The sequence below is a fragment of the Schistocerca serialis genome, chromosome 5 (assembly GCF_023864345.2).
Source record: "Schistocerca serialis cubense isolate TAMUIC-IGC-003099 chromosome 5, iqSchSeri2.2, whole genome shotgun sequence".
Taxonomy (NCBI): domain Eukaryota; kingdom Metazoa; phylum Arthropoda; class Insecta; order Orthoptera; family Acrididae; genus Schistocerca; species Schistocerca serialis.
Window position 1 is genome coordinate 801,005,806 of NC_064642.1, and position 16,710 is coordinate 801,022,515.

Genomic DNA, 16,710 nt, shown 5'->3' on the forward strand with positions numbered 1-16,710 from the left:
AGATTCCAATGCTTCACTTCTGGTTTACTGTATCCCTTGGACCCTCTTATTGACGATGAAACACAGAAATTGCATCCGAATTTAATTCAAAAGTCAGAGTGGAGACTTAAGTACAAGAGGACTGACACTCTAACTTTCTATGTTTGAACCTGTCCTGTGAGTCCAGTTTTAGATTCCGATGCTTAACTTCTGGTTTTCTGTATACCTTGGACCTTCGAATTGACGATGAAACACAGAAATTGCATCGGAGTGAAATTCGAAATTCACAATGCCGACTTAAGTACAAGAGGAGTGACACTCTAACTTTCTATGGTTTGAACCTCTCCTGTGAGTCCAGTTTTAGATGCCGATGTTACACTTCAGTTTTACTGTATACCACGGACTTTCTTATTGACGATGAAGCACAGAAATTGCATCGGAATTAAATTCAAAAGGCACAATGCCGACTTAAGTACAAGAGGACTGACACTCTAACTTTCTATGATTTGAACCTCTCCTGTGAGTCCAGTTTTAGATTCCGAAGCTTCACTTCAGGTTTACTATATCCCTTGTACCTTCTCATTGACGATGAAACACAGAAATTGCATCCGAATTTAATACAAAAGCCACAATGCCGACTTGAGTCCAAGAGGACTAACACTCTAACTTTCTACGAGTTGAACTTCTCCTGTGAGTCCCGTTTTAGATTCCGATGCTTAACCTCAGGTTCACTGTATACTTTGGACCATCGTATTGATGGTGAAATACAGAAATTGCATCGGAATTAAATTCAAAAGGCACAATGCCGACTTAAGTACAAGAGGACTGACACTCCAAATTTCTATGATTTGAACCTCTCCTGTGAGTCCAGTTTTAGATTCCGATGCTTCACTTGAGGTTTACTGTGTACCTTGGACCTACTTATTGACGATGAAGCACAGAAATTGCATCGGAATTAAATTCAAAAGTCACAATGCCGTGATAAGTATAAGAGGACTGACACTCTAACTTCCTATGATTTGAACCTCCACTGTGAGTCCAGCTATAGATTCCGATGCTTCACTTCAGGTTTACTGTGTACCTTAGACGTTCTTATTGCCGATGAAACACAGAAATTGTATCGGAATTAAATTCAAAAGGCACAATGCCGACTTAAGTACAAGAGGACTGACACTCTAACTTTCTATGATTTGAATCTCTCCTGTGAGTCAAGTTTTAGATTCCGATGCTTCCCTTCAGGTTTACTGTATCCCTTGGACGTTCTTATTGACGATGAAACACAGAAATTGTATCCGAATTTAATACAAAAGGCACAATGCCGACTTAAGTACAAGAGGAGTGACACTCTAACTTTCTATGATTTTAACCTCTCCTGTGAGTCCAGGTTTAGATAGCGATGTTACACTTCAGTTTTACTGTATACCACGGACTTTCGTATTGACGATGAAGCACAGAAATTGCATCGGAATTAAATTCAAAAGGCACAATGCCGACTTAAGTACAAGCGGACTGACACTCTAACTTTCAATGATTTGAACCTCTCCTGTGAGTCCAGTTTTAGATTCCGAAGCTTCACTTCTGGTTTACTATATCCCTTGTATCTTCTTATTGACGATGAAACACAGAAATTGCATCCGAATTTAATACAAAAGCCACAATGCCGACTTGAGTTCAAGAGGACTATCACTCTAACTTTCTACGAGTTGAACTTCTCCTGTGAGTCCAATTTTAGATTCCGATGCTTAACCTCAGGTTCACTGTATACCTTGGACCATCTTATTGATGGTGAAACACAGAAATTGCAACGGAATTAAATTCAAAAGGCACAATGCCGACTTAAGTACAAGAGGACTAACACTCCAAATTTCTATGATATGAACCTCTCCTGTGAGTCCAGTTTTAGATTCTGAAGCTCCACTTCGGGTTTACTGTATCCCTTGGACCTTCTTATTGACGATGAATCACAGAAATTGCATCCGAATTTAATACAAAAGTCACAATGCCGACTTAAGTACAAGAGGACTGACACTCTAACTTTCTATGCTTTGAACCTGTCCTGTGAGTCGAGTTTTAGATTCCGATGCTTAACGTCAGGTTTACTGTAAACCTCGGACCTTCGAATTGACGATGAAACACAGAAATTGCATCGGAATTAAATTCGAAAGGCACAATGCCGACTTAAGTACAAGAGGACTGACACTCTAACTTTCTATGATTTGAACCTCTCCTGTGAGTCAAGTTTTAGATTCCGATGCATCACTTCAGGTTTACTGTATACCTTGGACCTTCTTATTGACGATGAAACACAGGAATTGCATAGGAATTAAATTCAAAAGCCACAATGCCGACTTAAGTACAAGAGGAGTGACACTCTAACTTTCTATGATTTAAACCTCTCCTGTGAGTCCAGTTTTAGATGCCGATGTTACACTTCAGGTTTACTGTATACCATGGACTTCCTTATTGACGATGAAGCACAGAAATTGCATCGGAATTAAATTCAAAAGGCACAATGCCGACTTAAGTACAAGAGGACTGACACTCTAACTTTCAATGATTTGAACCTCTCCTGTGAGTCCAGTTTTAGATTCCGATGCTTCACTTCATGTTTACTGTATCCCTTGGACCTTCTTATTGACGATGAAACACAGAAATTGTTTCCGAATTTAATACAAAAGGCACAATGCCGACTTAAGTACAGGAGGTCTGACACTCTAACTTTCTATGATTTGAACCTCCCCTGCGAGTCCAGTTTTAGATTCCGATGCTTCACTTCAGGTTTACTGTATCCCTTGGACCTTCTTATTGACGATGAAACACGGAAAATGCATCCGAATTTAATACAAAAGGCACAATGCCGACTTAAGTACAAGAGGACTGACACTCTCACTTTCTATGATTTGAACCTCTCCTGAGAGTCAAGTTTTAGATTCCGATGCTTCACGTCAGGTCTACTGTATACCTAGCACCTTCCTATTGACGATGACACACAGAAATTGCATCCGAAAGTTATACAAAACGCACAATGCCAACTTAAGTACAAGAGGACTGACACTCTCACTTTCTATGATTTGAACCTCTCCTGCGAGTCCAGTTTTAAATTCCGATGCTTCACTTAAGGTTCACTGTATCCCATGGACCATCTTATTGACGATGGAACGCAGAAATTGCATTCGAATTTAATACAAAAGGCACAATGCCGACTATAGTACAAGCGGACTGACACTCTCACTTCCTATGATTTGAACCTCTCCTGTGAGTCCAGTTCTAGATTCCGATGCTTCACTTCAGGTTAACTGTATCCCTTGGACCTTCATAGTGACGAAGAAACACAGAAATTCCATCCGAATTTAATACAAAAGTCACAATGCCGACTTGAGTACAAGAGGACTGACACTCCAACGATCTTTGATTTGAACCTCTCCTGTGAGTCCAGTTTTAGATTCCGATGCTTCACTTCAGGTTAACTGTGTCCCTTGGACCTTCTTATTGACGATGAAACACAGAAATTGTATCCGAATTTAATACAAAAGGCACAATGCCGACTTAAGTACAATAGGACTGACACTCTAACTCTCTATGATTTGAATCTCTCCTGTGAGTCCAGTTTTAGTTTTTGAAGCTCCACTTCAGGTTTACTGTATCCCTTGGACCTTCTTATTGACGATGAAACACAGAAATTGCATCCGAATTTAATACAAAAGTCACAATGCCGACTTAATTACAAGAGGACTGGCACTCTAACTTTCTATGCTTTGAACCTGTCCTGTGAGTCCAGTTTTAGATTCCGATGGTACACTTCTGGTTTACTGTATGCCATGGACCTTCTTATTAACGATGATGCACAGAAAGTGCATCGGAATTAAATTCAAAAGGCACAATGCCGACTTAAGTACAAGAGGACTGACACTCCAAATTTCTATGATATGAACCTCTCCTGTGAGTCCAGTTTTAGATTCTGAAGCTCCACTTCGGGTTTACTGTATCCCTTGGACCTTCTTATTGACGATGAATCACAGAAATTGCATCCGAATTTAATACAAAAGTCACAATGCCGACTTAAGTACAAGAGGACTGACACTCTATCTTTCTATGCTTTGAACCTGTCCTGTGAGTCGAGTTTTAGATTCCGATGCTTAACGTCAGGTTTACTGTATACCTTGGTCCTTCGAATTGACGATGAAACACAGAAATTGCGTCGGAATTAAATTCGAAAGGCACAATGCCGACTTAAGTACAAGAGGACTGACACTCTAACTTTCTATGATTTGAACCTCTCCTGTGAGTCAAATTTTAGATTCCGATGCATCACTTCAGGTTTACTGTATACCTTGGACCTTCGTATTGACGATGAAACACAGGAATTGCATAGGAATTAAATTCAAAAGCCACAATGCCGACTTAAGTACAAGAGGAGTGACACTTTAACTTTCTATGATTTAAACCTCTCCTGTGAGTCCAGTTTTAGATGCCGATGTTACACTTCAGGTTTACTGTATACCATGGACTTACTTATTGACGATGAAGCACTGAAATTGCATCGGAATTAAATTCAAAAGGCACAATGCCGACTTAAGTACAAGAGGACTGACACTCTAACTTTCTATGATTTGAACCTCTCCTGTGAGTCCAGTTTCAGATTCCGAAGCTTCACTTCAGGTATACTATATCCCTTGGACCTTCTTAGTGACGATGAAACACAGAAATTGCATCCGAATTTAATACAAAAGTCACAATGCCGACTCAAGTACAAGAGGACTGACACTCTAACTTTCTATGATTTGAACCTCTCTTGTGAGTCCAGTTTTAGATTCCGACGCTCCACTTCAGGTTTACGGTATACCTTGGATCTTCTTATTGACAATGAAACACAGAAATTGCATCGGAATTAAATTTAAAATAGCACCATGCCGAGTTAAGTACAAGAGGACGGACACTCTAATTTTCTATGATTTGAACCTCTCCTGTGTGCCCAGTTTTAGATTCCGATGGTACACTTCAGGTTTACTGTATACCATGGACCTTCTTATTGACGATGAAGCACAAAAAATGCATCGGAATTAAATTCAAAAGGCACAATGCCGACTTAAGTAGAAGAGGACTGACACTCTAACTTTCAATGATTTGAACCTCTCCTGTAAGTCCAGTTTTAGATTCCGATGCTTCACTTCAGGTTTACTGTATACCTTGGACCTTCTTATTGACGATGAAACACAGAATTTGTATCCGAATTTAATACAAAAGGCACAATGCCGACTTAAGTACAATAGGACTGACACTCTAACTCTCTATGATTTGAACCTCTCCTGTGAGTCCAGTTTTAGATTCCGATGCCTCACTTCAGGTTTACTGTATCCCTTCGACCTTCTTATTGACGATGAAACACAGAAATTGCATCGGAATTAAATTCGAAAGGCACAATGCCGACTTATGTACAAGAGGGCTGACACTCTAACTTTCTATGATTTGAACCTCTCCTGTGAGTCGAGTTTTAGATTCCGATGCATCACTTCAGGTTTACTGTATACCTTGGACCTTCCTATTGACGATGAAACACAGGAATTGCATAGGAATTAAATTCCAAATCCACAATGCCGACTTAAGTACAAGAGGAGTGACACTCTAACTTTCTATGATTTGAACCTCTCTTGTGAGTCCAGTTTTAGATGCCGATGTTAAACTTCAGGTTTACTGTACACCATGGACCTTCTTATTGACGATGAAGCACATAAATTGCATCGGAATTAATTTCAAAAGGCACAATGCCGACTTGAGTACAAGAGGACTGAGTCTCTAACTTTCTATGTTTTGAACCTCCCCTGTGTGTCCAGTTTTAGATTCCGATGGTACACTTCTGGTTTACTGTATGCCATGGACCTTCTTATTAACGATGATGCACAGAAAGTGCATCGGAATTAAATTCAAAAAGCACAATGCCGACTTAAGTAGAAGAGGACTGACCCTCTAACTTTCTATGGTTTGAACCTCTCCTGTGAGTCCAGTTTTAGATTCTGATGGTTCACTTCAGGTTTACTGTATCCCTTGGACCTTCTTATTTACGATGAAACACAGAAATTGCATCCGAATTTAATTCAAAAGGCACAATGCCGGCATAAGTACAAGCGGACTGACAGTCTCACTTCCTATGATTTGAACCTCTCCTGTGAGTCCAGTTTTAGATTCCTATGCTTCACTTCAGGTTTACTGTATACCTTGCACCTTCTTATTGACGATGACACACAGAAATTGCATAAGAATGTAATACAAAAGGCACAATGCAAACTTAAGTAAAAGAGGACTGACACTCTCACCTTCTATGATATGAACCTGTCCTGTGAGTCCAGTTTTAGATTCCGATGCTTCACTTCAGGTTTACTGTATCCCTTGGACCTTATAATTGACAATGAAACACAGAAATTGCATCCAAAGGTACTGCAAAAGGCACAATGCTGACTTAAGTAAAAGAGGACTGACACTCTCACTTTCTATGATTTGAACCTCTTCTGTGAGTCCAGTTTTAGATTCCGATGCTTTGCTTCAGGTTTACTGTATCCCTTGGACCTTCTTATTGACGATGAAACACAGAAAATGCATCCGAATTTAATACAAAAGGCACAATGCCGACTTAAGTACAAGAGGACTGACACTCTCACTTTCTATGATTTGAACCTCTCCTGTGAGTCCAGTTTTAGATTCCGATGCTTCACTTCATGTTTACTGTATCCCTTGGACCTTCTTATTGACGATGAAACACAGAAATTGCTTCCGAATTTAGTACAAAATGCACAATGCCGACATAAGTACAGGAGGTCTTACACTCTAACTTTCTATGATTTGAACCTCCCCTGCGAGTCCAGTTTTAGATTCCGATGCTTCACTTCAGGTTTACTGTATCCCTTGGACCTTCTTATTGACGATGAAACACAGAAAATGCATCCGAATTTAATACAAAAGTCACAATGCCGACTTAAGTACAAGAGGACTGACACTCTCACTTTCTATTATTTGAACCGCTCCTAAGAGTCCAGTTTTAGATTCCGATGCTTCACTTCAGGTCTACTGTATACCTTGCACCTTCCTATTGACGATGACACACAGAAATTGCATCCGAATGTTATACAAAACGCACAATGCCAACTTAAGTACAAGATGACTGACACTCTCACTTTCTATGATTTGAACCTCTCCTGTGAGTCCAGTTTTAGATTCTGATGCTCCACTTCAGGATTACTGTATCCCTTGGACCTTCTTATTGACGATGAAACACAGAAATTGTATCCGAATTTAATACAAAAGGCACAATGCCGACTTAAGTACAAGAGGACTGACACTCTAACTTTCTATGATTTGAACCTCTCCTGTGAGTCCAGTCTTAGATTTTGAAGCTCCACTTCAGGTTTACTGTATCCCTTGGACCTCCTTATTGACGATGAAACACAGAAATTGCATCCAAATTTAATTTAAAAGTCGCAATGCCGACTTAAGAACAAGAGGACTGACACTCTAACTTTCTATGTTTTGAACCTGTCCTGTGAGTCCAGTTTTAGATTCCGATGCTTAACTTCAGGTTTACTGAATACCTTGGACCTTCGAATTGACGATGAAACACAGAAATTGCATCGGAATTAAATTCGAAATTAAAAATGCCGACTTAAGTACAAGAGGAGTGACACTCTAACTTTCTATGATTTGAACCTCTCCTGTGAGTCCAGATTTAGATGCCGACGTTACACTTCAGTTTTACTGTATACCATGGACTTTCTTATTGACGATGAAGCACAGAAATTGCATCGGAATTAAATTCAAAAGGCACAATGCCGACATAAGTACAAGAGGACTGACTCTCTAACGTTCTATGATTTGAACCTCTCCTGTGAGTCCAGTTTTAGATTCCGATGCTTCACTTCAGGTTTACTGTATCCCTTGGACCTTCTTATAGAGGATGAAACACAGAAATTGCATCCGAATTTAATACAAAACGCACAATGCCGACTTAAGTACAAGAGGACTGACACTCTACTTATCTATGATTTGAAACTCTCCTGTGAGTCGAGCTTTAGATTCCGATGCTTCATGTCAGGTTTACTGTATACCTCGGACCTTCTTATTGACAATGAAACACAGGAATTGCATCGGAATTAAATTCAAAAGCCACAATGCCGACTTTTGTACAAGAGGACTGACACTCCAACTTTCTATGATTTGAACCACTCGTGTGAGTCCAGCTTTAGATTCCGATGCTTCACTTCAGGTTTACTGTGTACCTTAGACGTTCTTACTGACGATGAAACACAGAAATTGTATCGGAATTAAATTCAAATGGCACAATGCCGACTTAAGTACAAGAGGTCTGACACTCCAACTTTCTATGATTTGAATCTCTCCTGTGAGTCCAGTTTTAGTTTCCGATGCTTCACTTCAGGTTTACTGTGTACCTTGGACCTTCTTATTGACGATGAAGCACAGAAATTGCATCAGAATTAAATTCAAAAGTCACAATGCCGTGTTAAGTACCAGAGGACTGACACTCTAACTTTCTATGATTTGAACCTCCACTGTGAGTCCAGCTATAGATTCCGATGCTTCACTTCAGGTTTACTGTGTACCTTAGACGTTCTTATTGACGATGAAACACAGAAATTGTATCGGAATTAAATTCAAAAGGCACAATGCCGACTTAAGTACAAGAGGACTGACACTCTAACTTTCTATGATTTTAATCTCTCCTGTGAGTCCAGTCTTAGTTTCCGATGTTTCGCTTCAGGTTTACTGTATCCCTTGGACGTTCTTATTGACGATGAAACACAGAAATTGTATCCGAATTTAATACAAAAGGCACAATGCCGACTTAAGTACAAGAGGACTGACACTTTAACTCTCTATGATTTGAACCTCTCCTGTGAGTCCAGTTTTAGATTCTGAAGCTCCACTTCAGGTTTACTGTATCCCTTGGACCTTCTTATTGACGATGAAACACAGAAATTGCATCCAAATTTAATTCAAAAGTCACAATTTCGACATAAGTACAAGAGGACTGACACTCTAACGTTCTATGTTTTGAACCTATCCTGTGAGTCCAGTTTTAGATGCCGATGTTACACTTCAGTTTTACTGTATACCATGGACTTTCTTATTGACGATGAAGCACAGAAATAGCATCGGAATTAAATTCAAAAGGCACAATGCCGACTTAAAAACAAGAGGACCGACTCTCTAACTTTCTATGATTTGAACCTCTCCTGTGAGTCCAGTTTTAGATTCCGATGCATCACTTCAGGTTTCCTGTATCCCTTGGACCTTCTTATTGAGGATGAAACAAAGAAATTACATCCGAATTTAATACAAAAGGCACAATGCCGACTTAAGTACAAGAGGACTGACACTCTACCTATCTATGTGTTGAAACTCTCCTGTGAGTCGTGCTTTAGATTCCGATGCTTATCGTCAGGTTTACTGTATACCTTGGACTTTCTTATTGACGATGAAACACAGGAATTGCATTGGAATTAAATTCAAAAGCCACAATGCCGACTTATGTACAAGAGGACTGACACTCAAACTTTCTATGATTTGAACCTCTCCTGTGAGTCCAGTTTTAGATTCCAATGCTTCACTTCTGGTTTACTGTATCCCTTGGACCCTCTTATTGACGATGAAACACAGAAATTGCATCCGAATTTAATTCAAAAGTCAGAGTGGAGACTTAAGTACAAGAGGACTGACACTCTAACTTTCTATGTTTGAACCTGTCCTGTGAGTCCAGTTTTAGATTCCGATGCTTAACTTCTGGTTTTCTGTATACCTTGGACCTTCGAATTGACGATGAAACACAGAAATTGCATCGGAGTGAAATTCGAAATTCACAATGCCGACTTAAGTACAAGAGGAGTGACACTCTAACTTTCTATGGTTTGAACCTCTCCTGTGAGTCCAGTTTTAGATGCCGATGTTACACTTCAGTTTTACTGTATACCACGGACTTTCTTATTGACGATGAAGCACAGAAATTGCATCGGAATTAAATTCAAAAGGCACAATGCCGACTTAAGTACAAGAGGACTGACACTCTAACTTTCTATGATTTGAACCTCTCCTGTGAGTCCAGTTTTAGATTCCGAAGCTTCACTTCAGGTTTACTATATCCCTTGTACCTTCTCATTGACGATGAAACACAGAAATTGCATCCGAATTTAATACAAAAGCCACAATGCCGACTTGAGTCCAAGAGGACTAACACTCTAACTTTCTACGAGTTGAACTTCTCCTGTGAGTCCCGTTTTAGATTCCGATGCTTAACCTCAGGTTCACTGTATACTTTGGACCATCGTATTGATGGTGAAATACAGAAATTGCATCGGAATTAAATTCAAAAGGCACAATGCCGACTTAAGTACAAGAGGACTGACACTCCAAATTTCTATGATTTGAACCTCTCCTGTGAGTCCAGTTTTAGATTCCGATGCTTCACTTGAGGTTTACTGTGTACCTTGGACCTACTTATTGACGATGAAGCACAGAAATTGCATCGGAATTAAATTCAAAAGTCACAATGCCGTGATAAGTATAAGAGGACTGACACTCTAACTTCCTATGATTTGAACCTCCACTGTGAGTCCAGCTATAGATTCCGATGCTTCACTTCAGGTTTACTGTGTACCTTAGACGTTCTTATTGCCGATGAAACACAGAAATTGTATCGGAATTAAATTCAAAAGGCACAATGCCGACTTAAGTACAAGAGGACTGACACTCTAACTTTCTATGATTTGAATCTCTCCTGTGAGTCAAGTTTTAGATTCCGATGCTTCCCTTCAGGTTTACTGTATCCCTTGGACGTTCTTATTGACGATGAAACACAGAAATTGTATCCGAATTTAATACAAAAGGCACAATGCCGACTTAAGTACAAGAGGAGTGACACTCTAACTTTCTATGATTTTAACCTCTCCTGTGAGTCCAGGTTTAGATAGCGATGTTACACTTCAGTTTTACTGTATACCACGGACTTTCGTATTGACGATGAAGCACAGAAATTGCATCGGAATTAAATTCAAAAGGCACAATGCCGACTTAAGTACAAGCGGACTGACACTCTAACTTTCAATGATTTGAACCTCTCCTGTGAGTCCAGTTTTAGATTCCGAAGCTTCACTTCTGGTTTACTATATCCCTTGTATCTTCTTATTGACGATGAAACACAGAAATTGCATCCGAATTTAATACAAAAGCCACAATGCCGACTTGAGTTCAAGAGGACTATCACTCTAACTTTCTACGAGTTGAACTTCTCCTGTGAGTCCAATTTTAGATTCCGATGCTTAACCTCAGGTTCACTGTATACCTTGGACCATCTTATTGATGGTGAAACACAGAAATTGCAACGGAATTAAATTCAAAAGGCACAATGCCGACTTAAGTACAAGAGGACTAACACTCCAAATTTCTATGATATGAACCTCTCCTGTGAGTCCAGTTTTAGATTCTGAAGCTCCACTTCGGGTTTACTGTATCCCTTGGACCTTCTTATTGACGATGAATCACAGAAATTGCATCCGAATTTAATACAAAAGTCACAATGCCGACTTAAGTACAAGAGGACTGACACTCTAACTTTCTATGCTTTGAACCTGTCCTGTGAGTCGAGTTTTAGATTCCGATGCTTAACGTCAGGTTTACTGTAAACCTCGGACCTTCGAATTGACGATGAAACACAGAAATTGCATCGGAATTAAATTCGAAAGGCACAATGCCGACTTAAGTACAAGAGGACTGACACTCTAACTTTCTATGATTTGAACCTCTCCTGTGAGTCAAGTTTTAGATTCCGATGCATCACTTCAGGTTTACTGTATACCTTGGACCTTCTTATTGACGATGAAACACAGGAATTGCATAGGAATTAAATTCAAAAGCCACAATGCCGACTTAAGTACAAGAGGAGTGACACTCTAACTTTCTATGATTTAAACCTCTCCTGTGAGTCCAGTTTTAGATGCCGATGTTACACTTCAGGTTTACTGTATACCATGGACTTCCTTATTGACGATGAAGCACAGAAATTGCATCGGAATTAAATTCAAAAGGCACAATGCCGACTTAAGTACAAGAGGACTGACACTCTAACTTTCAATGATTTGAACCTCTCCTGTGAGTCCAGTTTTAGATTCCGATGCTTCACTTCATGTTTACTGTATCCCTTGGACCTTCTTATTGACGATGAAACACAGAAATTGTTTCCGAATTTAATACAAAAGGCACAATGCCGACTTAAGTACAGGAGGTCTGACACTCTAACTTTCTATGATTTGAACCTCCCCTGCGAGTCCAGTTTTAGATTCCGATGCTTCACTTCAGGTTTACTGTATCCCTTGGACCTTCTTATTGACGATGAAACACGGAAAATGCATCCGAATTTAATACAAAAGGCACAATGCCGACTTAAGTACAAGAGGACTGACACTCTCACTTTCTATGATTTGAACCTCTCCTGAGAGTCAAGTTTTAGATTCCGATGCTTCACGTCAGGTCTACTGTATACCTAGCACCTTCCTATTGACGATGACACACAGAAATTGCATCCGAAAGTTATACAAAACGCACAATGCCAACTTAAGTACAAGAGGACTGACACTCTCACTTTCTATGATTTGAACCTCTCCTGCGAGTCCAGTTTTAAATTCCGATGCTTCACTTAAGGTTCACTGTATCCCATGGACCATCTTATTGACGATGGAACGCAGAAATTGCATTCGAATTTAATACAAAAGGCACAATGCCGACTATAGTACAAGCGGACTGACACTCTCACTTCCTATGATTTGAACCTCTCCTGTGAGTCCAGTTCTAGATTCCGATGCTTCACTTCAGGTTAACTGTATCCCTTGGACCTTCATAGTGACGAAGAAACACAGAAATTCCATCCGAATTTAATACAAAAGTCACAATGCCGACTTGAGTACAAGAGGACTGACACTCCAACGATCTTTGATTTGAACCTCTCCTGTGAGTCCAGTTTTAGATTCCGATGCTTCACTTCAGGTTAACTGTGTCCCTTGGACCTTCTTATTGACGATGAAACACAGAAATTGTATCCGAATTTAATACAAAAGGCACAATGCCGACTTAAGTACAATAGGACTGACACTCTAACTCTCTATGATTTGAACCTCTCCTGTGAGTCCAGTTTTAGTTTTTGAAGCTCCACTTCAGGTTTACTGTATCCCTTGGACCTTCTTATTGACGATGAAACACAGAAATTGCATCCGAATTTAATACAAAAGTCACAATGCCGACTTAATTACAAGAGGACTGGCACTCTAACTTTCTATGCTTTGAACCTGTCCTGTGAGTCCAGTTTTAGATTCCGATGGTACACTTCTGGTTTACTGTATGCCATGGACCTTCTTATTAACGATGATGCACAGAAAGTGCATCGGAATTAAATTCAAAAGGCACAATGCCGACTTAAGTACAAGAGGACTGACACTCCAAATTTCTATGATATGAACCTCTCCTGTGAGTCCAGTTTTAGATTCTGAAGCTCCACTTCGGGTTTACTGTATCCCTTGGACCTTCTTATTGACGATGAATCACAGAAATTGCATCCGAATTTAATACAAAAGTCACAATGCCGACTTAAGTACAAGAGGACTGACACTCTATCTTTCTATGCTTTGAACCTGTCCTGTGAGTCGAGTTTTAGATTCCGATGCTTAACGTCAGGTTTACTGTATACCTTGGTCCTTCGAATTGACGATGAAACACAGAAATTGCGTCGGAATTAAATTCGAAAGGCACAATGCCGACTTAAGTACAAGAGGACTGACACTCTAACTTTCTATGATTTGAACCTCTCCTGTGAGTCAAATTTTAGATTCCGATGCATCACTTCAGGTTTACTGTATACCTTGGACCTTCGTATTGACGATGAAACACAGGAATTGCATAGGAATTAAATTCAAAAGCCACAATGCCGACTTAAGTACAAGAGGAGTGACACTTTAACTTTCTATGATTTAAACCTCTCCTGTGAGTCCAGTTTTAGATGCCGATGTTACACTTCAGGTTTACTGTATACCATGGACTTACTTATTGACGATGAAGCACTGAAATTGCATCGGAATTAAATTCAAAAGGCACAATGCCGACTTAAGTACAAGAGGACTGACACTCTAACTTTCTATGATTTGAACCTCTCCTGTGAGTCCAGTTTCAGATTCCGAAGCTTCACTTCAGGTATACTATATCCCTTGGACCTTCTTAGTGACGATGAAACACAGAAATTGCATCCGAATTTAATACAAAAGTCACAATGCCGACTCAAGTACAAGAGGACTGACACTCTAACTTTCTATGATTTGAACCTCTCTTGTGAGTCCAGTTTTAGATTCCGACGCTCCACTTCAGGTTTACGGTATACCTTGGATCTTCTTATTGACAATGAAACACAGAAATTGCATCGGAATTAAATTTAAAATAGCACCATGCCGAGTTAAGTACAAGAGGACGGACACTCTAATTTTCTATGATTTGAACCTCTCCTGTGTGCCCAGTTTTAGATTCCGATGGTACACTTCAGGTTTACTGTATACCATGGACCTTCTTATTGACGATGAAGCACAAAAAATGCATCGGAATTAAATTCAAAAGGCACAATGCCGACTTAAGTAGAAGAGGACTGACACTCTAACTTTCAATGATTTGAACCTCTCCTGTAAGTCCAGTTTTAGATTCCGATGCTTCACTTCAGGTTTACTGTATACCTTGGACCTTCTTATTGACGATGAAACACAGAATTTGTATCCGAATTTAATACAAAAGGCACAATGCCGACTTAAGTACAATAGGACTGACACTCTAACTCTCTATGATTTGAACCTCTCCTGTGAGTCCAGTTTTAGATTCCGATGCCTCACTTCAGGTTTACTGTATCCCTTCGACCTTCTTATTGACGATGAAACACAGAAATTGCATCGGAATTAAATTCGAAAGGCACAATGCCGACTTATGTACAAGAGGGCTGACACTCTAACTTTCTATGATTTGAACCTCTCCTGTGAGTCGAGTTTTAGATTCCGATGCATCACTTCAGGTTTACTGTATACCTTGGACCTTCCTATTGACGATGAAACACAGGAATTGCATAGGAATTAAATTCCAAATCCACAATGCCGACTTAAGTACAAGAGGAGTGACACTCTAACTTTCTATGATTTGAACCTCTCTTGTGAGTCCAGTTTTAGATGCCGATGTTAAACTTCAGGTTTACTGTACACCATGGACCTTCTTATTGACGATGAAGCACATAAATTGCATCGGAATTAATTTCAAAAGGCACAATGCCGACTTGAGTACAAGAGGACTGAGTCTCTAACTTTCTATGTTTTGAACCTCCCCTGTGTGTCCAGTTTTAGATTCCGATGGTACACTTCTGGTTTACTGTATGCCATGGACCTTCTTATTAACGATGATGCACAGAAAGTGCATCGGAATTAAATTCAAAAAGCACAATGCCGACTTAAGTAGAAGAGGACTGACCCTCTAACTTTCTATGGTTTGAACCTCTCCTGTGAGTCCAGTTTTAGATTCTGATGGTTCACTTCAGGTTTACTGTATCCCTTGGACCTTCTTATTTACGATGAAACACAGAAATTGCATCCGAATTTAATTCAAAAGGCACAATGCCGGCATAAGTACAAGCGGACTGACAGTCTCACTTCCTATGATTTGAACCTCTCCTGTGAGTCCAGTTTTAGATTCCTATGCTTCACTTCAGGTTTACTGTATACCTTGCACCTTCTTATTGACGATGACACACAGAAATTGCATAAGAATGTAATACAAAAGGCACAATGCAAACTTAAGTAAAAGAGGACTGACACTCTCACCTTCTATGATATGAACCTGTCCTGTGAGTCCAGTTTTAGATTCCGATGCTTCACTTCAGGTTTACTGTATCCCTTGGACCTTATAATTGACAATGAAACACAGAAATTGCATCCAAAGGTACTGCAAAAGGCACAATGCTGACTTAAGTAAAAGAGGACTGACACTCTCACTTTCTATGATTTGAACCTCTTCTGTGAGTCCAGTTTTAGATTCCGATGCTTTGCTTCAGGTTTACTGTATCCCTTGGACCTTCTTATTGACGATGAAACACAGAAAATGCATCCGAATTTAATACAAAAGGCACAATGCCGACTTAAGTACAAGAGGACTGACACTCTCACTTTCTATGATTTGAACCTCTCCTGTGAGTCCAGTTTTAGATTCCGATGCTTCACTTCATGTTTACTGTATCCCTTGGACCTTCTTATTGACGATGAAACACAGAAATTGCTTCCGAATTTAGTACAAAATGCACAATGCCGACATAAGTACAGGAGGTCTTACACTCTAACTTTCTATGATTTGAACCTCCCCTGCGAGTCCAGTTTTAGATTCCGATGCTTCACTTCAGGTTTACTGTATCCCTTGGACCTTCTTATTGACGATGAAACACAGAAAATGCATCCGAATTTAATACAAAAGTCACAATGCCGACTTAAGTACAAGAGGACTGACACTCTCACTTTCTATTATTTGAACCGCTCCTAAGAGTCCAGTTTTAGATTCCGATGCTTCACTTCAGGTCTACTGTATACCTTGCACCTTCCTATTGACGATGACACACAGAAATTGCATCCGAATGTTATACAAAACGCACAATGCCAACTTAAGTACAAGATGACT